Below are 27,801 nucleotides of genomic sequence, written 5' to 3'. Positions count from 1 at the left end.
AAAGAGAATTTTAATGACATTTTAAGTAATATTTATTTGTAAAAAAAATACAATGCAATTTAACTTATCTTTGATTTCTTTGTGATTCTCAGTTTTGATGACCATATCTCATTCTTGATGCTGGGGAAGATAATCATTGATCAAGGAGAAACAGATGAATATGGATCATAATGGAGAAAAATTACCTTCCCACCCACTTTTATCCTGTAATTCACATATCTTAACTTTTACAGAGATGTCCTGATTTTATTGTTTATGAGAATCCATGTGTATATATAAAGTAGAATAACATGTCTAAAACATTGTCCTATGCTGTGGTAATCATTCTAGAGGACAGATGATCAGTGAAAAACAGTTTTTATAGGAAATTCAAATTTGAGAAATACAGGATTTAATCAAATGCAGTAGTTTTTTCAGTGCACCAAATTTCAGAGACTAACCTACTAATATTTGTTTTTACTTGATAAGAAATAGAAATGGTTGGAGCATTTTCTAAAATTATTTTACTGTGAAATATGACATCTTATTGGCCCAGTTTTGAGAAATAATTCAGGCTTTCTGAATGTGTTTTTCCTTTTGAAGAATGGTTATATGCTGAATGGACTTTTTGAGAATCTTTTGTACTTCATTCCATGCTTGAAGCAAACCACTTATATTTTTTTTGTCTAAAGTTTTATATTTCAACTGTTTTTAGTGGTTCCTCAAAACAATGTGTCTGAATATACTAGAGCATGACTAGCAGGACAAAATGCAAATTTGTTTTGTTCAGGGATGTATTTGCCCCCAACAATGCCTGTCACAAATATTAATTTTAGTGAAGGAAATAGTAAGTTTTATTTATTCGTTTTTGAAGAGGGCTTTTATTTTCTTTGTTAACTCCTGGAAAACATTACGTTCTTGGTCTGCTGATGTTATAACTCTGCTGCACTCACCTGAAAGCATGGCATCTTCAACATAAAGTACAGTGGAAATTTGTCTCAATGAGATAAATATTCTGCTACTGTGTATAATAGACAACTAGTAAGTAAAACTTTCTTTTCCCTTGAGACGGAGTCTTGCTCTGTCACCCAGGCTGGAATGCAGTGGCATAATAATCTCAGCTTACTGCAACCTCTGCCCTCTTGGTTCAACCTATTCTCCTGTCTCAGCCTCCCGAGTAGCTGGGACTACAGTTGGGTACCACCTGGCCAGGCTAATTTTTATATTTTTAGTAGAGATAGGGTTTCATCATGTTGTCCAGTCTGGTCTTGAACTCCTGACCTCAAGCAATCCGCCCACCTTAGCCTCCCAAAGTGCTGGAAATACAGAAGTGAGCCACAGTGCCTGGCCTAATAAGTATAGATAGTATTTCACTTTTATATTCCTAAAGCACAGCACAATGCTTGGTAATTTGTAGGTGAAGAAAAACGTTTAACTTAATAGAAATCTAAAATTTTCCTTGATATCCAGCAAGAGTGGTTACATACACACACACACACACACACACACACTCACATATTTTATCATATTTATCTCACTGAGGTACATTTCCACTGTTTTTTAAGTTGCAGATTTTTAACTGAATGCTGTTTTAGCTGCTTTAATAAACACTGTTAGAAATACGCATCTATAAAGATTCATAGAAATAAGTAATGTGAATATGTATAAGGAATTGGAAATTTTTCAGTGTGGAGGACATTTATTTCTTGGAACACAGTATTAACAATAGCAACTCCTGTATTGTCTTTACCACTTGTTATCTTGTTAATGGCTTTCTATAAACATTTTATGAACTTCTAGGCAAAATACATCCAAAGAAGCCAAACTTTGTTTGCATTTGATTTTAGTAAAAAAAAAAGAATTGCCTTTTTTTTAGTGGATAGCATAGTACAATAAAATAAAGTTAGTGTATGTACATGAATCAATTTTGTTCCCAAATATACATATGTTGAGAATTAGAAATTGAACCAAAACTTGGTGTTACTATTGAAGCAAACAGGGAATTTTTTAAATGAATTAATTGATGAATGCTTGCAGATATTAATTTTATTTGAATTCTTAGAGGATACATAGTCGAACCTTTGTATCTGAAATCATTCTATGAGGTCCAAAACTAAATAATGGGTAGTATAATAAAAGATAAACATACTAAGAATTCTACTGTTCAGTGTATCATGAGACACATATTGCTTTTAAAAACCATCTGGTGATCTGGTGTCATGAAGTAGAATTCAGGTATTGGAATTTGTACCACTGGTAGAAAGACATGGCTTTTGTTTAGGGTTGAGTATGGTTGATTTAATCTTTATTTTCAAAATCAATGGCCTAAGAAATTGGTAGTTAAGAAACATCATCTTTTGATGTTTCTTCAATTGATCTTATTTATACTTCATTAACTTTCATTTGATAACAGCAAGGCCAAGGAAAAGGAACATCTGTGGAATACTTACTATGTGCCAGGCACTTGTCTAAACGCCTTTAGAAAGTAGAATTCTTATTTTTCATATTTTATAGATAAGGCAATGAAGATTTGAAATATTTGAACAGCTTGTTTCAGCAAATTGATGTTTGAGTATAGATCTGAGCCCTAGTCATCCTGATGCCAAAGGTCTTTTTTCTTCAATTTTGCCCTTTAGTTTGTCCATGTCACACTTCTGAAAAAATACATCTGATCAATGCACACCGGAAACAGAAAGTAAGGATGGATTTCTAAGGGAAGATTAGATGCAATGAATGAAAATATTTGCACTTACTGTAAATGCCCATTCAAAGCCTTTTTTTTTTATTGTTCTAATAAGATTGTCAATCTTATTTGCCAGGTCACAGAATACAAATAATATGAAAACTGTGTCTTACAAGTGTGCCAAATACAGGGAAATTGCAAATGGTGTCACAAAATAAAAGTTAAATATTTTTAGGCAAATCACGGAAAATAATAACATTGTTGGCTGATGTTACTTTAATTAACAATGGATATGCCTGATTATCACTGCATTTCTGCATACAATTTATATTTTTTATTGCAGTAGGAGGTAATGAACTCACAAAAGGAGAAACTTAATTACAAAACAAAATTGTAAAAACAACAAAAAACTTGTTTAAAATGTTTGAAAGCCCAAAATTCTGGTCCATAATTCATCAAAATAACCAATATATAAGACACAGAAAAATGGAGCATGTTAATTTTCAAATAAGTATTTGTTTAAAAAAAAAGCTATAATGAAGACCACCTTGTTTTCCACCAAATTGCTTTTACCCAAAATTCATTAGCAAAATTTTGTGTAGCAAATGTATGGGTTACTACTACATAATAATGATTTACTTATTTCTATATCTCATGTATATTCAGCATTAATTAATTTCTATCTATTATTATTGTTAACTTATTTTAACCATTTAGTAGCTTTATCATTATATTTTACATATGTCTTCATATTCAATATAAAATAAAAATATAATAATAATATTATCCACCGCACAGTGTGGTGAGTTGACTTTCTATATGGGAAATACTTAGTTCAGTGCATGGTACATGGTGATTTCTCAGGGAATAATACTTCCATTACTGATGAATTCGTTGATAAATATATTTTTGAAGAATTAGTCAGTATTACATATTGACTCTAATATATCTAGGCAGTTCTGAATAACTTTTCCAGATTACTGGATGGAACAAATGATTGATTATATTCCATGATTGTTATGAGTGTTCCATGAACCAAATGGACTTATTGGAGTTCTTAGGTATAAAAATCATTTATATTTATGTTGGTAATATAATGCTGAAAATAAATTTGGACTTCTTTTTAGAAGAAGTGTTTGTTTTGAAAAGTTAAATGTGTACATATATGTATATATATAGTTATATCTTGTTATACACAATTATACATATACACATATATGTATATGTATATGTGTATGTGTGTGTATTTATTTATATACACATAAAATAGATACCTCTGCAAATATAATAACTCCTTTTTTTAACCTGCTAATTACTCTTCATGAGAAATCTGAAGTGATCAAGTGGCTGAGAAGGTTTAGTGGGAATTTTAATGTGTCTCCTGGTGAAAGATTTCCTCCTCTGGGAAGCAGGATTTGACCCGGAAGGTACAGTATTGTGGGGACAGAAGTACAAATTATTCAAGTGGGTCACTGGAAATAGTGGGGAATAGAGACACTATCACTTTCAATTTAGATCCATGTAGTCTGATTATTGGTGACATAGCATCATGTAATACCAGACGGTTAAGCTGTATACCAAATCCTGACAACTTCTTAACCTCATAAAATGTCATCTCCACTGGCTTATTTCCTGCACTCTCAAGAGGCTATTTCAATGTTTTATCAGGCTGTCATCTTCAGAGAGATGTAGTGTCTTAGTTTTGGCTGCTATAGCAGAATACCATAGACTGGGTGACTTAGCAGAAATTTATTTCTCAGAGTTCTGGAGGATGGGACAAGTAAACCAGCTGATTCAGTTCCGAGGTGAGGGCTTTCTTCTTGGCTTGCAGTCTTCTCATTGTATCTTCACACTGGGAAAAGAGAAAGGTTGTCTTTCTTGTGTCTCTTCTTTTGAGGGCACTAATCTCAGCATGAGGGCTCTACCCTCATTACCTAATTACTTCCCAATTGTCCATTTGGAAATATCATCTCACTGAGGATTAGAGCTTCTATGTATGTATTTTTTGGGGGGTGGGCATAAATATTTAGTACATATCATGTAGTATATGGTAAGAAGAGTGGATCCATGATCTTATTGTCAGTTGTCATACTTTCTTAGCCTTGAAATTGGTCCCTTAATCCAAGGTGATTATTTGGAATCCCATGCTAATAAATCACACATTTTATGATCCCTTGAATAACGATATTAGCTAAAGTGCTGTAGGCAGGAAAATGAAACCATACACAGAATACCTGATAGTCATATTCAGAAATGATTTTTGTTTTTTCCAGAGTGGAAGAAGTATAATATAAACTATTTTTCACAAGTGGCTAATAATTCTGCACAGTAGCAAGAATTTTCAGATAGCTCCTCAAGATGCCTTACCCTGGACTCCAGTCCCCATTATTGTGAATATGACGAGATATCACGCCTGTGATTTTGTTACATTACATGAAGAAAATAATTTTGAAAAGGTAATTAAGTTACTACATCTTAACCACCTTTATGTAGTTAATGTGCATGGATATCAGTAAACTTTAAGTCAATTATAAGGAAGAGTATCCAGTTAGGCCTAACTGAATCATATAATCCCTTTAAAAGCAGACAGTTTTCTCCTACATATTACAGAATGAGAGTCAGAGACACGTGAAGGACAAGAAGGATTCAACACACCACTTGGCTTTGGAGATGGAAGGGGCAGTGTGCAAGGCCAGAACACCCCTGACCATCAGCCAGTTGAGAAGATTCTACAGTCCTACAATCACGTGAAACAGAGTTCTGCAAAAACTTATATAAATCTAGATGTGGATTCTTCTCCCACATGTCTAGATAAGACCTAAGCCTGGCTGATACTTTAATTTTCACCTTGTGAGACTCTACAAAGAGAACCTAGCTAAGCCCACCCAGAATTCTCACCTATATAACTGTGAGTTAATAAATGTATTTAAAAAAAAAACCACCAAATTTGTGATTTGTTATGCAGCAATAGAATGATACATTATTCTTGAGGCATTGTACCACATTGTGAGCTCAGTGTTTTCCTAATCTCCTGACTGTTCAGAAATTCACAAGGGTCAGTAACTAGATCAGCCTTGGCAAGAGAGAACACGTGCTATTGGGCCCATATGAAGCTTCAATGACCCCTCCTTTCATGAGCTTCTGAAATTTCATGAGAGTCAAGACCAGACACCAGTTCATATCTTCTGACTAAGTCAACATTTCCATTTGGTTGCTTGTTGCTTCTTTTTTGCAGTTATTTTATTGTGAGCATTAGCTGAAGGTTAAGGGCAAAATTATTCAGTTCAAGATGTCAAAGGGTAGACAATACTCAAAGGAATTACTGATAACACACACACTTGGTTAGTGAAACACATACATTCGTTTTCTTCCACAAGCTAAGCAGCCAGTGAGCTAATTAGAGTAGAAAGGGCAATAGGGGCACTTATTCATTAAAAGTGGTTAGTCTGTCATTGCATAAGGCACTCTGACTCCTCTGGCTAGCATGTAATAACCTTTACTAGCAAAATTATTTTCTTATCATCTGAATAAGGAAGTTGGAGTTCATTTACAGTGTTCTAGTCCACAGAAAACCTAATTCAGCACAATCCATGATGATCACAGAGAGATTTATGCCTAGGTGCTCAATGTTTATTCATGGTATGACTGATTGAGCTTTTCTGTCAGTTTCTTTTACAGGGAGATTTAAGGTTCCAGCACCTTGATGTATTAGCAGAGATCTCTATCAGTACTTCTTCAGGCCCTCTCTGAAGCACAAACAACAGACTTACATTACTTCTTTTCAGGTAAAAGTTTTAAGAAAATGCGTTCTCAACAATAGCAGTTTCAAAACAAGTTTTAAATGGATAAGTTTATGAAATTTGTTAATGACAAGATTTTTACAATTTGACAAGTTGGGGTAAAATTCTATCAAATCAAGTTTAATCTGGAGGCAAGTTAAACATCATTCTTTATAAATTCTTATACAAATCATGCACATGACAGCAGCCATTGCTCCCTGGTGAACATGAATGTATCAGTGCTTACATGTGTAAGCGTTAAGAATGATGCTTAACTTGCCCACAGATTAATTCCCACAGTTCTGTCAACATTCCTTTGGCCTAAACCCATTTTTTTCAATTGTATAATCTTGTTTCTTCCAAACTTGGACAAAACTCAACCCATTCACTGATGCCCAGGGGCCCAGTCTTATCCTTATTTCAGGCTGCTTTTCTCTATCCACAAAATGGTCAGATCCACCGCTTGAAGTTCTGCCTACTAGTCAATTTCCCCGTGTGTTTGTCTGTCAGAGTTACCCTTGAGTGGGTCTTCACTGTACCAAAATTTTATCTTTGATTTGCCCCAACTTTCTGAGTCAACTTCTTTGTGAAAAAGGCACAGTACTGTTTTCTGCTGTTTTTTGTTGTTATTGTTGTTGTGTTTTTGTTTGTTTGTTTTTTTAGATGGAGTTTTGCTCTGTTGCCCAGGCTGGAGTATTGTGACATGATCTTGGCTCACTGCAACCTCTGCCTCCTGGGTTCAAGCCATTCTCCTGCCTCAGCCTCCCCAGTAGCTGGGATTACAAGCATGCACCACCACGCCCAGTTAATTTTTGTATTTTTAATAGAGACAGGGTTTCACCATGTTGGCCAGGTTTGTTTCAAACTCCCGACCTCAGGTGATCCGCCCGCCTTGGCTTCTCAAAGTGCCAGGATTATAGGTGTGAGCCACCGTGCCTGGACTGTTTCCTCCTCTTATAGTTGTTCATAGGGAACTATCCATGAGGTCATGGTTATGAGTTAAGTGAGAGGCATGGGTGACATAGTGATAGGTAAAATGAGAGTTAAGACCACGTATTTATGCAGTTTACTCATGTCCTCTGGCCTTCCTGGAGGATATTTCTGAATATATCATTTCCTGTGTTATAATCCATGGGATCTGCCTAACTCATTGACTTAGTGGCTCTGCCAAAATTGAATTTATGATGGAAGATTTGAATGATCAGTCACTTGGTAATTGTTGCTTAGATCCCAAAGACCACAGGATTCTCATTTCCCCAGCATATAATTCATTTTTTGGGGGACCATATGTCTCTTTGGGAAGGACTGGAAGAAGATACATATATATCTAAATTTTTATATAAAATTTTAAAAATTTGTGTCTGTTAAACATACTTTGTTTTGCATTAAAGGTTCTTCCTCAAAAATAATAAACACTCTCACATAAAAGAAAAGGTATGAATACCTCCACAGGGGAGAAAACATATTTTTTCCTCAACCTTCATGAGTTTTTAGTTAGGATGAACCCCTGTAACAAAACACAGATTAGCAAGAGAAAAATACACAAATTTATTAATGCATATAACTCACATCATCTGGCAGAAGACTTAATAAAAAGCGACTCAAAGTAGCGGCTTAGAACTCTGGTGTTTCCAATAGAAAACAATAAACTTGTGAAGAAATGATAGAACAAATGGCTTTAGGCTTCCACAGGACAGAACACTGTGAGATGTAACTATATGGAAGGAAACTGATGGAGTAAGATTTGTCTGTAGATTCCTCTGGTACCTTCTCTGGGCTGTTAAGAGTCTAGAGTTGTCTCTAGTCAAGGAGAATGTATATCCTGACTATAGGCAGAAAGGGAGGAGAATATACAGAGTTTTTTCTCCATTTGCTGCTTCTTAATTGCCTTCAGTTAAAACATTATTTTTATGTCAAAGAGGCATATTTTATGCTGAAATATTCTGGCTTCCTTTATTCCCATCTTATTTAGGAGGTTGGAATAATACCACATGGTTTATTCTACATTAACAGTTGGCATTGATTACGGGAATGTATGGTTAGCTTAACATATGAAAACTAATTCATCACATTATCTGTACAAATCATGTGATTATTTCCACAGATACAGAAAAACTTTGAATAAAATTCAGCACCAACCAGAGATTAAAGAAAATTTCCTTGATCTGATAAAACATATCTGTATTAAACCAACCATTAACATCATATATAATGGTGACATATTAAATACTTTCTCCACAATATCAGGTAATAAGCAAGGAAGTTCTTTCCAAGCAATTCTATTTGACATTCCACCAGAGATCATAACCATTTCAATAATAAGGAAAAACAAAATATATAAATGTGAAGACGTGAAACTGTTTTTATCCATAAATAATACAATGTATACCATAGAAAATCCTAAGCAGCTTATTAAAATAAAAAAGAAATAATAATTAAACTTAGTATACTTACAAGATACAGCAACAATATACAAATCAGTTCTCTTTTTACTTTTTAATAATGGCCATTCTCACTGGTGTGAAATGGTGTCTCACTGTGGTTTTGATTTGCATTTCCCTGAAGATTAGTGATGCTGAGCATTTTTTCATACATTTGTGGACTGCGTATATGTCTCCTTTTAAGAAGGGTATGTTCATATCCTTTGCTCACTTGTTAATGAAGCCATTAGTTTTTTGCTTGCTGAATTGATTAGGTTCTTTATATATTCTTGATATTAGACCTCCATGGATATATAGTTTGTGAATATTTTCTCTCATTCCCTGGGTTGTCCATTTACCTGGTGATAGTTTCTTTTGTTGGGCAGAAGCTCTTTAATTTAATTAGATCCCACTTGGCACTTTTTGTTTTTGTTGCAATTGCTTTTGAGGTCTTTGCCATAGATTCTTTTCAAGGTCTATGTCCAGAAGGGTATTGCCTAGTTTTTTTCTAGGATTTTTATAGTTTTACACCTTACATTTAAATTTGTAATCTATTTTGACTTAATTTTTGTATATGGAAAATGTAGGAGTCCAGTTTCATTCTTCTGCATATGGCTGGCTAGTTATCCCAGCACCATTTATTGAATAGGGAGTAATTGCTTATTTTTGTTGACTTTGTCAAAGATCACATCATTGTAGATGTGTGGCATTATTTCTGGGTTCTCTACTCTCTCTCATTGGTCTATGTGTGTGTTATTGCTAGTCAAAAAGTAATGTATACTGGCAAGGCTGCAGAGAAATGGGAATGCTTATAAACTCTTGGAGAGAATCCAAATTAGTTCAACCACTGCAGAAAACAGTTTGGAGATTTCTCAAAGAACTTAGAACTGCCATTCAACCTAGCATTATCATTCCTGGGTATATAACTAAAGAAAAATAAATCAGTCTACCAAAAAGATACATGCACATGTATGTTCATCGCCATATTATTCACAGTAGTAATGATATGGAACCAACCTAGGTGCCCATCAATGGTGGGTTGGATAAAGAAAATGTGGTACATATACACTGTGGGATACTACACAGCTATAAAAAAGGAACAAAATCATGTCCTTTGCAGCAACATAATCCTAAGCGAATTAACACAGGAACAAAAAATCAAATACTGCAAGTTCTCACTTATAAGTGGGAGCTGAGCTTTGGGTACATATAGATGTAAATATAAGAACAAAATACACGGGGCACTACTGGCAGGGAGAGAGGGAGAGGAGCAAGGGCTGAAAAACTACCTCATGGGTACTATGCTCACTACTGGTTTACAGTGTCATTTATACCACAAACCTCAGTGTCATGCAATATACCCATGTAACAAACCCGCATATATGACATATGTATAATAAATGTATAGTGTTCTCTGTATATTTGTATTCATATGTATATACAAAATAGATAAAATGCGAATTTTCTCTAATTCGATCTGTAGATACAAGTTAATCCCAATCATGATGACCAGACTGATTTTTCTTAAGAAACTGACAAGGTGTTTTATTACTTTAATGGAAAAGATAAGGACCTAGAATAGCCAAAACTATCTTGAAATGTTAAAAAAGAAAGTTTTACAAATTTCTCTATGTAACAAAAGATTAATTATAAACCCTCATAAATTGCTAGTGGAGCATAAAATCATATAGCCACTTTGGGCACTCATTTTCCAGGTTCCTATAAAATTATACACATACAATTTCCTTATAATCTAGTAATATTTCTTTTAGTTATTTAACCAAATACACACTTATGTGCACTTGGTTAAATAACTAAAATATCCTCAAAATGATTTGGCACTCACATGTGTATAGCAGCTTTATTATAGTAGTCTCAGACTAGAAACACTTCAAATGTCCATCTGCAGATGAACTGAATAACAGTGTGTAGGGAAGGAGTGGTAACAGTTGACATTGATTTACTGGATGTCACAAGGAAACTTTCCTGAAGGATGGAAATGTTCTACATCTTCATTGGTGTATTGGTTACTTAGGTTTATAATCCTTCAATACTCTTAACCACACAACTTGAGATCTGTGTATGCCACTGTATAAAATTGTATATCAGTAAAAATAAGGTAAAATGCAGGTCACGTCTGTGTGTTTGATGGTGCTGTGTGCGTGTGGACACATGTAAATTACATTAATTAAATTAGTTATTTTTAACAACAGAATGATTCGTCCTTTAGCAAACACATAATTTTACTTTTCTGACGCACAAATGGGCACCATGCATTTTTATAATTATGGAAAAATTATTCTGTTTTACAAGTATTGTTTTGACTGTAAGTGGTTTCAAACCTTTACGTAAATGATATCTGATAAATTACTCACTGTAAATAGGCAAAAACTCTTACTCTTCAAGTAACAACAAAAAAAAAGGAAGTCTTTCTTGAATTAGATATGCAAACTGTATCAATTATTAATATGATTAAAACAAAAATGTTTAAAATGTAAGCATGCTATTTTCACTCATTTTCTATTGCATACTGTATTTGGTTAGCTTTCTATTGCTGCCATAACAAAATACCACACTTAGTGGTTTGAAAAAACACAAATTTGTTATTTTTAGATTGGAAGTCCAACATAGATCTCGGTGGTATAAAAATCAAGCTGTCAGCAAGCTGCATTCCTTTCTGAAGGCTCTAGGAAATAATTTGCTTTTTTGCCTTTTTTAGCTTGTATAGGCCACCCATATTTCTTGGCTCCTGGTCATATTCCTCCATCTACCAATGAAAGCAGGTTGAGTTCTCCCATTGTATAGCTCTCACGCTAAATCTTCTGACTGCCTCTTTCAATTTTAAGGACCCTTGTGGTTACATTGCATCCAACTGAAAAACCCAGTGTAATTTCTTTAAGGTCAACTAATTAGTGACTTAATTTCATCAGCAACTTTTATCTCCCTTTAATAGGAATCATTATTCTACCTATTACAAACACACACATGCTCATGTATAAAATGGAAAATATTTATACCACAATTACTTTTTTCTAGGTTCATTTTATAGCCTAATAAAATTTCATCTGTGAAATTGTCTTAGCTTTTTTTTGTTTGAATATATAGCTTACCTTTTAAATAGATAGTTTTATCATACATCTATATGTGTACACATATCCACTGATATACTTGTAAAATAATTTTATCATACTCTACATAATGTTTTATAACATTGTTTTATTATTTTAAATTTATACAAATGTTATATAGTTCTAAAGCCTAAATGACTCACTGGAATTATTTGTACAATATAAATTGTTGTTCTGCAATGTTAGACAAAAAAAAAAGTTAGACAAAGAATTAAAGGAATGATTTTAAAATGAAATTTGAGTTTTTCTTAACTAATATTACTCATAATATACAGTATGTACTGTGCATTATGTATGTATTATTAATTGCAGCACTATAATAATTGAAAATACAAGCTTAGCTTGATTTGCTGAATGGAAATCATCACTAGATGATATTTATAATATGACATTTAATTACAGATATTGCTTCAAAGCTTGGTAGTTTGAAGCATACCAAAGAAAAACTGAACAAATCTTTGGTTGGTATTGAATGAGAAATAATTTCAATTTTCAGGAATTTACTAGCAATTTAGAGTAGTATAATTTATTATTGGGTATGATCATTAAGAAACATATTTTATAGCAAGTTGAATTAAATGGTAGTATGGATAAAGTTAACTAATGTTATTTTTTTTCCTTCTCTCAGTTCAAGTGATTAGAGTGCTGACATGTAGTTTATCCTTGATGGATGAAAGGAGGCAGTGAAAAAGGAGATGAGCTAATAACAGTAAAGTCAGTATTGAATCAGAAATATATTGAGATTCTCAGAGAAATCAAGATATGTGCTTCAATCATTGAAGTTTGTCACTACTGAGATTTGTTGGTTGATGAGCTGTCAATGAACCTGGAGAAAATGCTTTTATAAGAAGCAACTAGACTTGCAGAAAAAGCAGTTTAATACCCAAAGGACTCTGTATAAATAGAACTTATAAAGTACAAATGGCAGTAACTTTTGTAGATCAAGAGAGATAGATTTTAACTTAATTCCGAAAAAGACAGCCTCTATATTTTCTCCTAAGTACCTTAACTTTTTGATATTGATATTTAAATATGATGATTTTCATATTTTTTCTTCAAATAAGGAGGCAGTATATATGCAGAATATAATAAAATACAACATGTCATTTTACCCAAAGCAGTCCATTTAAATTTCATTACTATAAATATTTTCTATAGTCAACTTAAATCAACTGTTTATTATCTGTGGGTCATGAAAAATTGTAATTCACAGACATTCCATGATCTTAACTCTATTGAAAGTGTTGAACAAAATATCCAATGAAACTTTCACTAGAGAGGCTAAACGTAGTTCTAGTTAGATACTAAATCTTTTTTAACCTGCATGAAAAAAAATGGATTATTACAGGTCGTCACACAAAATAGAGAATCTGAATCATCCACATGACATTGTTTAACTTTCTTTATTACCCGTTTCTCCAAAACTTACTATTATACTCATTGTTTGCTTCAATAAAACTTATTATGTATATACGTGCTAATGAGGATTATTCTATGTTAATTTTTACTTTATAATTTGTTTAATAGACATCCAAAGAATAAAGGAAATAGCAGTATTATTACCTGGAGCTAGCTAAGTAAACATGAAGATAGTAATACATTTTTAAAATGAGAAGTAAATAGAAGTTTCTGAGAGAAGGAACCACATGTAGAAATATGGTACAGCATACATATGTTTCAGAAACTGATATTTTTTCTGAAATATGGAATGTTGATATGTCATAGAAGGGTGACAGGAGGGAAAACAAAGAGATTGGGTAGGTCCTAAATTCTGCTTTTAAAATTGATTAAATAATCCTAAATAATCCTTATTAAATGATCTTAATCTAAGAATTAGAGCAGAATATGAAGCACATGTTGCAGAGATTTTTAGGCCCAGGGTAACTGATTTCAGATGAGCCTAAGGGAAATGTGGTCTTTTTAAGAGGCCTGTACTGTTTTAAGCTACTAAAATTGCAGTAATTTGTTATAGCAAGCATAGAAAACAGATGAACTAGGTTTATAAAGAAAAAAAGAAGGAGAATTGACTGTGTTATGACAAAACAGGTCACATAATAGTGTGGATGAACAAGAAGCCTAAATAATTGAAGTAATTAGTAAGAGATAATTGAGTTGATGAGGAAGTAAGATACTTTATTAAGAATAAGTTGAGAATAGTAGCCACGGCTGTGGAAGTGAGATCCAGGGAGAACAGACAGGAAGGCATTGGAAGAATTTATGATGTGAAAGAAGAGGTTGAGTGACAGTAACACGTGAGATTTGGAGGAATAAACTTGTTTAGTAATCAATAGTTCTTAGAATTTTAGAATCCACAGTTAGAGACTGGGATGAAGTAAGGAAGGGACATTGAGGCTCGCATAGTGAGGATTATCAAGGCGCTGAGAATTGAGTATGCTATTCTCGATTCTTTATCCCTTTCTTTTTTTTCCCCAGTTGACATCAGATAACCTTAAATTAGCCAAAAAAAAAAAAAAAACCAACTTCTAAAACTGGAAGTTGTGCATCTGGTTATATTTATTCAATTAATAATAAATTTTGTTGTAAAGTATTTTGAATATTATATATATATATCTTATATATTTAACACATTTAAAAAAAACACAACTACATGAAAAAAAGTATTTGAGATTCACAGGGTTATTAACTAAACGTGTTTATAGGAATATGGAAAAATCTGGTTTGTATGTACATAGTTTAAGGTTAACTTATTAATTAAATTCATTGAATACTCTTTATTTCCTAAAGCTTAAGTGTTCTTTTTTTGTTGTTCTTTAAAACAATAATGCAAGATGGAAACTGGCATCCGTTTCTTCTTAAAATGTGCTCACATATAAAAAGAGGATTGAGAGGAGACTAAGAGGATTTATAAGACTAGCAAGGTTTGTAAGAGATCAGCAGGAAGTAAATAGTACTGAAATAAGCTCTTTAATAAAAAGGCCTTTTTATTCTTCCTGGCCTTTTGAATCCAATTCTTTTTTACTCATCCTAGTGATTACTGCAAGAGTAAATTATTATACCCTAGTACACAGAATTGAATTGTTGTGAGTCAAGAAGTATTCAAAAATATTAAAAGTAAAATGCCCTTGTGTCATATAAATAAATGCCCTATATCATTAAAAGTTAATTATTTCACATATTATAGATGTCTAAGTTTTAGGTGGGAGAATTCTGGTCATGCATGTATCCATTACGTACCATTTCTCTACAGAATGTGGTATTTTACCTACAGGTATTTTTTAGATTATTTACAAAACTTCCAAACACAACAGTAAGATTTAACAGTATAACTCCTCAAAATAATATCAAATTTCCTGATTTTTTAAAAATAAATGAGGTTTACCTTTTTCTTTTTTACAAAGAAATAAATAAGCTCCTCTGTCACTGACTCTTAGATAATCTTTTCATGGTTATTTGAAGAATTTTATAAAGTTAACACATTTTTCAAAAAATTATAGTTAGCTTGCTTATTGTTTACCATAAGTAATGTGAAGCAAGGAAAATGTGTAGTTTTAATGAAAATGTATTTAATTTTATTACAAAAGTAATATAATCTGTATAAACTAAAAATATAGATATATAAACACTGAAAGTAATAGTCAATAGTCCTCTAGGTTGTAATCCATAATAATCATTTTATAACATGTCTTCTATCTACTTTCGTATCTATATATCAACTGGTCTTATTCTACATTGTCTTGCAATATGACTTTTAAATTCATTTTTTAAATTTAAGAAAAATGTTTACAAATGTATACATTCTCAGTGACTACTTAATATTACATATGATTTGTTACTGTAATTTTTCAAAAGTTTCTATTGATGGATACTAAAGTTAATTTAGTGCTTTATTAACGCAGACAATGTTTCTAACCTTTTTTTTCCCTCTCGCTCATGTTGAATTCCTAGAAGAGAAGTTTTCTTGGAAAAGGCAATACAATGTTCTCACATTGTACTCTTGCTTCACTGTACCGTTTGATGTGGAACCTGTATGTATTTTCCAGTGAATATTTTACTACTCTAGAAAGGGAATGGTGAATAACATTTGACACTACTAGTATATAAAGAAACACCTTGCATACTAAACTCCAGTTTACTCTATTGCTAAATGAAATCAGATTTAAAAGAAAAATTAAAGGACATGTATAGTCTGAGTTTGAAACTTTCTATTTTTTGACACATTTACATTTTGAAGTATATTCATATGTACCAGTCTAAAAGCATATTTTTTGGTGGATCGTGACTGAAGTCATATGACTTTAATGATATTCAAAATCTCATTTCTTCTATAGTGTACACTTTACTTTCAAAATACCAGGACACATAAATTTTGGAGTTTCATCTGGCTAAATAAGTTCCCTGTTTTCTAAATATTATGTATTTTAGGATATCTTTCACCTGTTTATAATCTATCTGCTTATAATAAACATACATTTATATATAATTATAAAAGCATTTTTAAAATGTATTCTACACATATACAATTACAGTGTCTATAACTTAAGCTTCAGGGGACGTTTATTTTTTCAGTTAACTAAAACTATTTATAAAGTACGAATATAATAATTATTTACATACTTATAAGTCTTCATATGACCCAATATTAAAGAAGAGAACAGTGGAAGAAGCCATGGTATGGACAGGCTTTGTGTCCCCACCCAAATCTCATCTTGAATTATAATCCTCATAATCCCCATAATCCCCAAATGTCAAGGGATAGATCAGGTGGAAGTAATTGAATCATAGGGATAGTTTCCCCCATGCTGTTCTTGTGACAGTAAGTGAGTTCTCATGAGATCTGATAATTTTATAACAGGCTCCTTCCACTTCACTCAGCACTTCTTCCTGCTGCCTTGTGAAGAAGGTACCTTGCTTCCCCGTTGCCTTCTGCCATGATTGCAAGTTTCCTGACGCCTCCCCAAACATGCTGAACTGTGAGTCAATTAAACCTCTTTCCTTAACAAATTACCCAGTCTTGGGCAGTTCTTCATAGAAGTATGAAAATGGACTACAATATTTTATTTTTTCATAAGTGAAGGATAAGCATTTGACATATCTGATGTTGATTGAGATTATAAGGATGTTGATTGACAAATCCCGCCCTGTTTACATTTGAATTTATAACTTTGATTAAATGCCATGTCATTCCTTAGAGAAAGGACAAGCAGAATCATTTTGGTGCATTTCTAATTCAGTTTACTCCTTTTTGATTCCCTGTGATTTTCTCATTTTCTGATTGTGTTTCCTTACACTAACTCTATCCCATAGACACCAAAGGTGTAAGCTGCCTGTTGACATTTCATCAATGTATCATACACCTTGAACTATTGCTTTATGAATGTTTTCTCTTAATATCCTTGTTTATGGCTAATAGGTGAAATACAAATAAAAATGTCAGATTGATGTTTTGAGGATAATGGGAAGGGACAAATCTCAGTAGAAGTCATCAAAATTTTAAGAAAGATTCTAATACATTGTGTATAAGTCTGACAACTTTGTGAAAAGCCCATTTTTTTAAATTATAGCTATTATCTATACCAGGGGTATTCAATTATTGGCTTCCCTGAGCCACATTGGAAGAATATTTTCTTGGGCCACACATAAAATACACTAACATGAATGATAGCTGATGACCTAAAAAAAGTTGCAAAAAGATTTCATAATGTTTTAAGAAAGCTTATGATTTTGTTTTGGGTCACATTCGAAGCCATCCTGAGCCTCACGCAGCCCACGGGCCGCAGGTTGGAAAAGTTTGATCTACGCATTACACTTGGTGTTACATATTGATAAAAATATCAGTCACATTGGTTTTAAGAACTAGAGAGTTAAGACTTGAAGGAGATTGAGGTAACAACCATTTCATTTTTTTTTTAGGGAACTCAGACAATTTCTCAATATAACCCTACATGACGGGGCATAGAAAGAGGTCTTCTAGATGAGAAGAGACATCCTGAAGTTGGGTACCAAAAGGGATACAAAGTTGATAGGTAAAACGGGAGCTTATCTACAAGCCCCTATTTACCACAATAATGGGCCTATAGTTAGTGATTTTTTACTTGCAATTTTAATTTGTTGATCAAGTCTTTTCCTACTTAGATATTTATTTTATATAATGTCTCCATCTACATCATCCCTAAAAGGAGACATTTTCTGAAGTTTTTCCTCATACTTTACTGTGTGAAATGATTTGGCTGTGGCCCCATCCGAATCTCATCTTGAATTCCCATATGTTGTGGGACGGACCCAGTGGGAGGTAATTGAATCATAGGGCAAGCCTTTCTTGTGTGGTTCTCATCATAGGGAATAAATATCACATCTGACGGCTTTTTTTTTTTTTTTTTTGAGACGGAGTCTCGCTCAGTCGCCCAGGCTGGAGTGCAGTGGCGCGATCTCGGCTCACTGCAAGCTCCGCCTCCCGGGTTCACGCCATTCTCCTGCCTCAGCCTCTCCGAGTAGCTGGGACTACAGGCGCCCGCCACCACGCCCGGCTAATTTTTTTGTATTTTTAGTAGAGACGGGGTTTCACCGTGGTCTCGATCTCCTGACCTCGTGATCCTCCTGCCTCGGCCTCCCAAAGTGCTGGGATTACAAGCGTGAGCCACCGCGCCCGGCCAACATCTGACGGTTTTTAAAACAGAAGTTTTTCTGCACAAGCTCTCTCTTTGCCTGCCACCATCCACGTAAGATGTGACTTGCTCCTCCTTGCCTCCCACCGTGATGTAAGGCCTCCCCAGCTATATGGAACTGTGAGTCCTCCAGTTAAACCTCTTTCTTTTGTAAATTGCCTGGTTTCAGGTGTGTCTTCATTAGCAGGGTGAAAATGGACTAATACGGTGTCCAAACCTTATCCCAGTTCTTCTTCTCTATGTTACTCTGTCAAAGTACATTTTTCTTGTGCTTATTTGCCCTTGGCAATGTCCATTAGAAGAGAGGCTGTCAGATTTAAATGGTATGGGTACAATTATGGAAGCACAACAAAAATAAAAATGAATAAGGGAAATAAAAGTGTAGTGAGATTCAGAATTATAGTTGCAAAAAATTAATACAGAAATTAAAATTTTAGTGAAAGTGACTGCATAGCCATTTAAAAATGTATACAATATATAATAACTAACATTTTTTGATAATTTATTCTGATATTTATTTGACCTTAATTCAAACATTTTCTAAGTCTTAACAACAATGTTATGAAATAAGCACTATAATATTTTATATTTTACAGGTAAGAGAAAAAAGAACAGAAATTATAAGAAGTAGTGCATACTGCAATAGTTAAGTGTACAGAATCTAAAGTCAAACTGCTTGAGTTTGAAAATTGGCTCTTTTTTGTACCAGCTTCTTAAATTTGGGCAAGTCCCTGAAACCGTCTATGTTTAATTTTCATTAGCCGTAAAATGGAAGTACAATAACACCTAACACACAAGGATGTTGTGGGGCTACTGCGTTAATATAAATATTTAATACAGGACAGTAAGCACAATAGAAGTGTATGCTATTATGATGTTTGTTGTCTAACATTACAGAATTAGTGTTGGAGCTAAAATAAGAACACAGGCATTCTAAATGTGGAAATCATGGCCAAAATATCCCACCTGCATAACAAAACACTTTCTCTCTTTCTCTCCTCTCCCCACGACACACACATAAATGCACACATAAATACACTCAATTTATATAAAGCAGATCTTATTTACTGTCTCCATTTTGTAGTTTAAGGCACTATGACTTGGAAATGTTAAATGGCTTGTCATGGCTCATGAAATAAAGATAACAAGCTCTTTGGCCTCACAGACTGTGTTTTTCAAGTTATAAATCTCTGGTATCCTTTGTAGTACATGCTGTGTATAACCATAAGCTATATTTCTTGAATAATACATTAATTAATTAACGGCCAGAATGGGGTTAGAACGGTAACACAAGAACTTTTATTACAAACATAGATTGTTTATTTTTGCTAAATTTGTAGTCAGGACAAGACTTTGATACCAAATCTGACTTTATCTAGCTTTGGAATCTTGAATAAATGAATCATTTATATGACAGTGAATCCAAAAATACCATGAAATATATTACATTATTCAAGTGTAAAATAGTATCCACGTAGTGCATTGCGGTTTTTGGAATAAATTTCACTATTTGCTGTTTTATATGTTCTGTATGCAGTCGTTCTCAGTATATGCAGGAAATTGGTTCCAGGACCTCCGTGACAACGTCCAGCCATACTTGCAAAGTTGGTTCTCCAGATTCACCATCCCACAAATACTGTACTTTCAATCCACTTTTGTTTAAAAAGAATTCACATGTAAGTGGACCAGCACAGTTCAAATTGTGTTGTTCAAGGGTCAATTGTATATGTGTGTGTCTGTATATGTGTGTGCGTGTGTTTGTGTGTGTATACATGCACAGTGCATATATATGTATATATATAGTTATAGATATTTAAGTGTTTTATATTTGAGCTTGAGTGTGTAAAATAAGTCTATAATGGATGAATCTGGATATGTGCATCACGTTTAACCATTGAGGTAACAACAAAAGCGAGACAGCAAATAGATACCTGAAATGCAACTACAGATATGTGAATCCTCAAACATTGTGTAAGTCATGGGATTGAAGATGCTAAGGAAAGAGGCCGAAATCGAGGTAACAGTCGATGAATTCATGATATTCCCCAGTCAAAATGTGCTTCTCCTCCAGTCTTTTTCATCTTAGTAAATGCCAGCAGTACTCATCAAGTTGCCCATCGAACAAACCTGGAAGTCATCCTTGATTCCACGCACTGCCTCAACCTCGTATCCAATTCAGATCTGTCTGCAAATTATATCTCTAACTGCAGATATTTTATTTTTTCTGTCACCTGAAATACAGACATAGCTTTCTGACTTCTTTTCTTGATTTTATCCCAGCCTCTATTCACCTGCATAGCGGTCGATAATCTTTTTAAGAAATATTTTGATTCTGTCACTCAATAGGTTTTTCTTCCCGGCTCTTATTCTAATCCTGGTGGGATTATGCCTGCAGTGCTCAAAAATGGCTTACATGATATGGCCCTGGTCTTCCCTGGAGCCAACCCCTTCCTTTATCACAAACTCCTTTCCATGTTAGGGTCTTGCTGCATGCTGCTTCTGCCACTGGATATGTCTCTGATATGTCTCATTCTCTCTCTCTGTGTGTATATATATACATAGGTAAATTTTTGTAGACTTAGGGAGTACAGGTGCAGATCTCTTACATGGATATATTGTGTAGTGGTAAAGTTTGGGCATCTAATGTAGCCACCACATAAATAGTGTCTATTATACCCAATAAGTAACTTCTCATCCCTCACCTCCCTCTCACCCTCCCACCTTTTTGAGTCTCTAATGCTTATTCCATGTCCACGTGTGCCCATTGTTTAGCTCCTACTTATAAGATAGAAAATACGGTGTTTGACTTTCTGTTTCTGAGCTATTTTACTTAGGATAATGGCCCTCATTTCCATCCATGTTGCTGCAAAGGACATGATTTCATTCTTTTTATGGATGAGTGTGATTTTTGATTTTCATATATCTTATTCATTCTTCTCATCCTTAAAGACTGTTTAAGTGTCAAATCTCCAAAGATCTCTACTATACCTTTTAAAATAGATGTTTTAATTTTGTTCTTACTTTGATTGGCTTTAATGCATAACACTAATGCAGTGTGTAAATACATTAACTGTGTGATTGTTAATATCAGGCCTCCCACAACAGGAAATCAGATCTAAGAGAGAAGGCACCGTGTAACATATGCTAAATACTGAATCACTGATTGGTAGGACAGTATTTGCTCCAGAGTAAATAGTCAACAAGTGTTTACTGAATTAATAAAGAAATTCAAGTTTGAAGTTATCTTTGTGAAAGAAAGTCTGATGGAGCTCATCGATATTATTAAGAGCATAGAGGGCTGTAGACTATTTCAGATGCCTGGTTGTTATTTCCATAAGCACTGAATATTCCAAGTAACACAGAACTGCTGCAGAAGGTCAATCAGATTGAATGATCTAAAATCAAATTTTACATGCCTTAAAATCCTTTTCTGAAAATTCCTACATTGTATGTCTTTTCTAAAGGAAATGTTTTGATAGGCTTATTGGGGGTGGTGGCAGGGGGGCAGTGGAATTGAACAGATAGCTAAACTATTCTGCAGCAGAAATACTAGAGCTAAGAGGAACTGCACAGAAGAAAGAAAGAGCAAGTGAAGAGAAGAAAGCAGGTAGAGCAACATGGCTCAAGCACAAGTTAGAAGAAAAGACAGGTGGGTATTTTTAGAATTAGGGAGTCTAAACTCAAATGGAAGAGGTTTGTTTTGCTGTAATTTTAACCCATCTTTTCCCTAGACCTACAATAAAGTCAGCCCCACAACCAAAAATAAAATAAAATAAAATAAAATAAAATAAAGATTGTAGGTTGTCAAGGAATAATGATGGAGTAAGAGAGCTAGAGAGACGGAGTGAGAGTTGGATTTAGAAATCAGTGATTTCAAAATTAGGAGACTTCCTGTTGTTGGCACATCCCCTGAATATTTATAGGAAGGTGTGTATAAAATGGAACTTATGTGAATGTCCTTGATGAATGAATAGGGAATAGTTGGAAAGTTGGTAGATAACAAAAATGTGTTAAAGTACAGGATAGTTAGACAGATGACATGACTCTCAAATACAGAAATTTTGCAGAGTGTGGAAATACAATATTCTGAAAACAAGAAGTTAAAAAAAATTACCCACCTCAACCACTATACTTCATGAAACATAGGGTATGAAAAAAGTCATATTAATGATATTATTAATACCAATTTTATATTTGACACTGCAAAGAAATTAACATCTGAACATCAATACTAATTAACTTGTTATCATCCATATTTGCATATTAGGAACCAGAGGCCTTCCTATGTTGTGTGCCAAAATCAGGCAGCAAATAAGAAGAAAACTTGAGATTTCAACACATGAGGTGTAGACAAACTTATGTATTTAACTGTTTTATGTATTACTATCAAGCCCCATTCCCCTTAATTAACAATATTTGAAACAAATATATGTAAAAATGTAACCTTAGCTTATGTAGATTTATGACCAATGTTATAGAAATATAACATTGGTCATTGCTTCTCAGCATGAGGCTTGAAGGTCCTAAGTTATTAAATGCCCTTCTAGGCTTGCCCAATATCCACCTTAGCAAAATGTTTTCTTGGAGAGATATGCAGTTTCATAGACTGAGTATTTTGTTCATATTGAAAACACGTGAACGACATAAACTTTATTAATTTCATTTGCTCACTGAATGAGAAAACAGAACACAGATACATTTTAGTTTTAACAAATTCAATAAGAATATAATTTTTTTTCAATTCATGTTATCTCCATCATTTAAACTAAACAAGTATTTAAATGAATGTAGATTATATATTTTGCTCCCGCCAACTTGCCTTTTTATTTTCACCTTTTAATTTAACACTTGAAAAAGAGTCACAATGACATTGCAAAAGAAACTGTCCTCTTGGTATTTCTGGTTTGGAACAGAAGTTAAAGTATAGTAAATCTCATGAGAAAGTCTGCTTTTTTACATTTACAGTTCAATTTTACCTGTTCAGAAGGTTTGAATAAGCTTCAGATAAGCATCAAAGCTTATCCAGGGTGAACTTGAATTCTGAAACTTCTAAATTTCCGTATTGGTAATCCTACCTTACTTTTGAAGATGCCAGTCATAGCCTCCCAGTGGCAATCCTGGTTTGCCATTGTACCTCACATTCAAGGATGAATAAGGTCACACAGTAGCCACTTTATTAAAAATATCAGATAAGGTTAGGCCATGAGGAAAATTCCTTAAGAAGTCAATGATGGATCTTAATAACTAGGTAATATGAGGTTGTGCAATTCAGCGAGTACATTTAAAACAATATTAGATAAAACAATAATGACACTGAATACATGTAATTTTGTCAACAGAATGCATGTTTTTATGTTTACAGACTAATAAAGTCAATAGATCATGACTTGGAAGAGTAGATACTATATGTAGAATAAATAAAATAACAGCTACAATAAAGAATGGTTTAATTTTATATGTGTAGATAATTTCAATTAATATTAAATCCATTTAATTAAGCCTCTCTCTAATATAAACATATATATGTAATGTATGTCCCTCTGTATTAGAACAAACTTGCAGTACAGTTAAGTTAGAAATAATTAAATATTTATACAAGATCGAGGTTTATAGTTAACTTTCTAATGGTGTTCACAGTTGAACTTATTTAAAACCATTTCAGCAAAGAAAAGACGTCTCATATTTAAGTTCTTATAACTTGGTAAAGCTGAATGGAAAGTAATTTACTTTGGTTTTCTGTCTTTATGTAAAAGTAAGGGATAAAAAGAAGGATAAAAAATCATCTGCAATGGTATATTATGTCTTTCATAATTACAATTTTCCCCATCTACTAATAGTTTTCTAACTTGCTTAGGCTAATTTCAGAAGCTCAGAAACAATTTTCCATACCACACTTTTATTAAGCTGAATTTACTGTATACAATTTAAAAAATAGATTTATAAGAATTATCAACCAAAGAAGAATTTAATGTGTACATATTCTTGTCTCTATTTTCCTTTTGAAGGAAACTCTCAAAATCCTGCCATTCTTTCTACTGTAGCCAACTAACATCTGTGCAATTATACAAACCTGCAAATTACTTTTTTCCTTGTGAGTTAATTGCTTCAAAATTATAATGAAAAAAGATTCCAAAACGTAAATGCAGAGCAATGTTAGGCAAAATTAAATGGTAAACATTCTGATTAACATACAAAATTTAATGAGACTGTTTTGATGGAAATATCTTAAAAATAAAATAAGTGGGTAGAACTGTTGGCAAATATTTAATTCAATTAATGAATTTCTGTAATCGATAGTCGTATTTCACGTTAAATGATTATTATTTAACCCACATTCATTTTCTTTTGTGCTTTATAAATGAGACTATTCTTAGGAATCTGAGGGAAAATAAAACAATTATGCTTCTTTCATATACAAAAGAAAAGAATTAAAATACACAAGTTTAAATAACAGTATTATTACATGTTTTAAATAACAGAATTAAAATACACAAGTTTAAATAAAAGTATTATTTTGATATATTTGAAGTAGAGAAAATTAGCTAAAAATGTCCATAGCACAAATTTGCAGATAGGTCTGCTTAGGGTCTGGCCATGAACATCAGTCTGGTGCCATCTTCTGCCATTCCCTTCTTTCATTTCAAATTATCAGTTATGAACCATTTGCACTTTACCATGCACATCTGTATCTGTGTCCTGCCTTTGGCATACACACTGCCTATCTGGAAGCTTCTTCATGCCTTTTTGTTGTTGTTGTTCCAGGTAATTCCTACTCATCCATAATGTCTTAATCTAGATATTATTTCCTTCCAAGTGATTTTTCCAAATCTTTAACTCCACTGAGTAAATAATTTATACATAGCTGAATTTTCCTACATATGGAGTATTAGTTTCCCCATCTTCTGGATATGGGATAGAGTGGCTCTGTAAATTACAACTATTATCATACCTTCAATTATAATTAAGCAAAGTGGTAACAAGCTGGAAACCACTTGAATTCTCATGAAGGAATTGTTGAAATAATTGTACTACATACTTAGGATAGAATAGCATGACTCTATTAAACAAAGAGACGTTGACGTTTTCTAGATTTTAACAATTTATCTGAAGGAATAGTCATAATGTTTTATTAAACGAAGAGAGCCAAGTGCAGAGCAATAAGTATAACAGTAATTTTTATAAAACCAACATACGTTTGTGTTTGTGTGCATGTATGAGCATAAATAAAGGTTAGAAAAGATACTCACCAGGTAAATAATGCTGAATACCTCAGGGGAAAGGGGATGAATGGCAGGGAGTAAAGTAAGATTATTATTTTTTCTTTCATATTCAGGAAACAAGAAAGCTCTAAACCTAAAAAAAAAAAGCTTGCCACATATAAATTATTCAATGACTACAACATATTACAAGATTCTCAGCAAACAATTATAAGAATACAAACAGGCTGGGCGCCATGGCTCTCGCCTGTAATCCCAGCTCTTTGGGAGGCTGAGGCAGGTGGATCACCTGAAATCAGGAGTTTGAGACCAGCCTGACCAACATGGAGAAACCTCATCTCTACTAAAAATACAAAATTAGGTGGGCACGCTGGCATATGCCTGTAATCCCAGCTACTCTGGAGGCTGAGGCAGGAGAATCACTTGAACCCGGGAGGTAGAAGTTGCGGTAAGCTTGAGATCGCACCGTTGACTTCCAGCCTGGGCAACAAGAGCGAAACTTTGTCTCAAAAAAAAAAAAAAAAAAAGAAAAAAATACAAACAAAGAAAATCACACCTGGGCACATCAAAGTCAAGTTGCAGAAAACTAAAAATTAAAAATGAAAATTTAAAAGCCACTGAAGAAAAAAGACACATTATATAAAGGACATAAGGATATGGACCAATTTCTCATAAGAAAACATGGGTAATGGAAAACAGTAGAATAACAACTTTCACATAGTCAAGGGGAGAAAATTCTGTCATTGAAAAAATTCTATACTCTGCAAAAATTTCTTTTGGAGGCTAAGGCAAAACGAAGGCCTTTCCTATAAAGAAAAACTTAGATAATTCTTTGCCATCAAATCTTCACACAAGAAATGCTAAATGAAGTGATGTGGACTAAAAGGAAATGACTAGATAAAAGCAGATTTAGAAAAAGAAATAAAAACACACTAGAAATTGTAAATATAAAGAGATATGTACAGTATAGAATTTTTTCCTGTATATTTTTAAAATATAGTACAGCTTGGCCGGGCATGGTGGCTCACGCTTGTAATCCCAGCACTTTGGGAGGCCGAGGCGGGCGGATCACGAGGTCAGGAGATCGAGACCACGGTGAAACCCCGTCTCTACTAAAAATACAAAAAATTAGCCGGGCGTGGTGGCGGGCGCCTGTAGGCCCAGCTACTCGGAGAGGCTGAGGCAGGAGAATGGCGTGAACCCGGGAGGCGGAGCTTGCAGTGAGCCGAGATCGCGCCACTGCACTCCAGCCTGGGTGACAGAGCGAGACTCCGTCTCAAAAAAAAAAAAAAAAGAAATATAGTACAGCTTTAGGAACCAATTATACTAGCTGTATTATATTAGGCAGTTTCTAATATACATGGATGTAATGTGTTTGACAGCAGTTGCACTATTAACAAGGCACATTAAAACTATGTTTTTGCAAATTTCTAACATTTTACAATAAATAGTACAGTACTGTATTAGTTCATTTTACACTACTGTTAAAGACATACCCGAGACTGGGAAGTAAAAGAGATTTAATGGACTTACAGTTCCACATGGCTGGGGAGGTCTCACAATCATGGTGGAAGGCAAGAAGTCACATCTTACATGGATGGCAGCAGGCAAAGAAAGAGCTTGTGCAGGGAAACTCCTGTTTTTAAAACCATCAGATCTCATGAGACTCATTCACTATCACAAGAACAGTGCAGGAAAGACCCACCCCCATAATTCAATCACCTCCCACTGGGTTCCTCCCAGGAAACGTGGGAATTGTGGGAGTTGCAATTTAAGATGAGATTTGGGTGGGGACACAGCCAAACCATATCGAGTGTTAACATTAAATGTATCATAATAAATTGAAGATGCATATTATGATCCTAACAGCAAAATCTAAAAGTGATTGCCTAAATGTAAAACTAAGAAGCCAATATAGAAATAAAAATGAAATACCACAATTAGATTGAAGTCAGAATATAAATACTTAAAT

Source organism: Symphalangus syndactylus, chromosome 16 (genome assembly GCF_028878055.3).
Source record: "Symphalangus syndactylus isolate Jambi chromosome 16, NHGRI_mSymSyn1-v2.1_pri, whole genome shotgun sequence".
NCBI lineage: Eukaryota > Metazoa > Chordata > Mammalia > Primates > Hylobatidae > Symphalangus > Symphalangus syndactylus.
Note: the sequence above shows the minus strand (reverse complement) of the source record.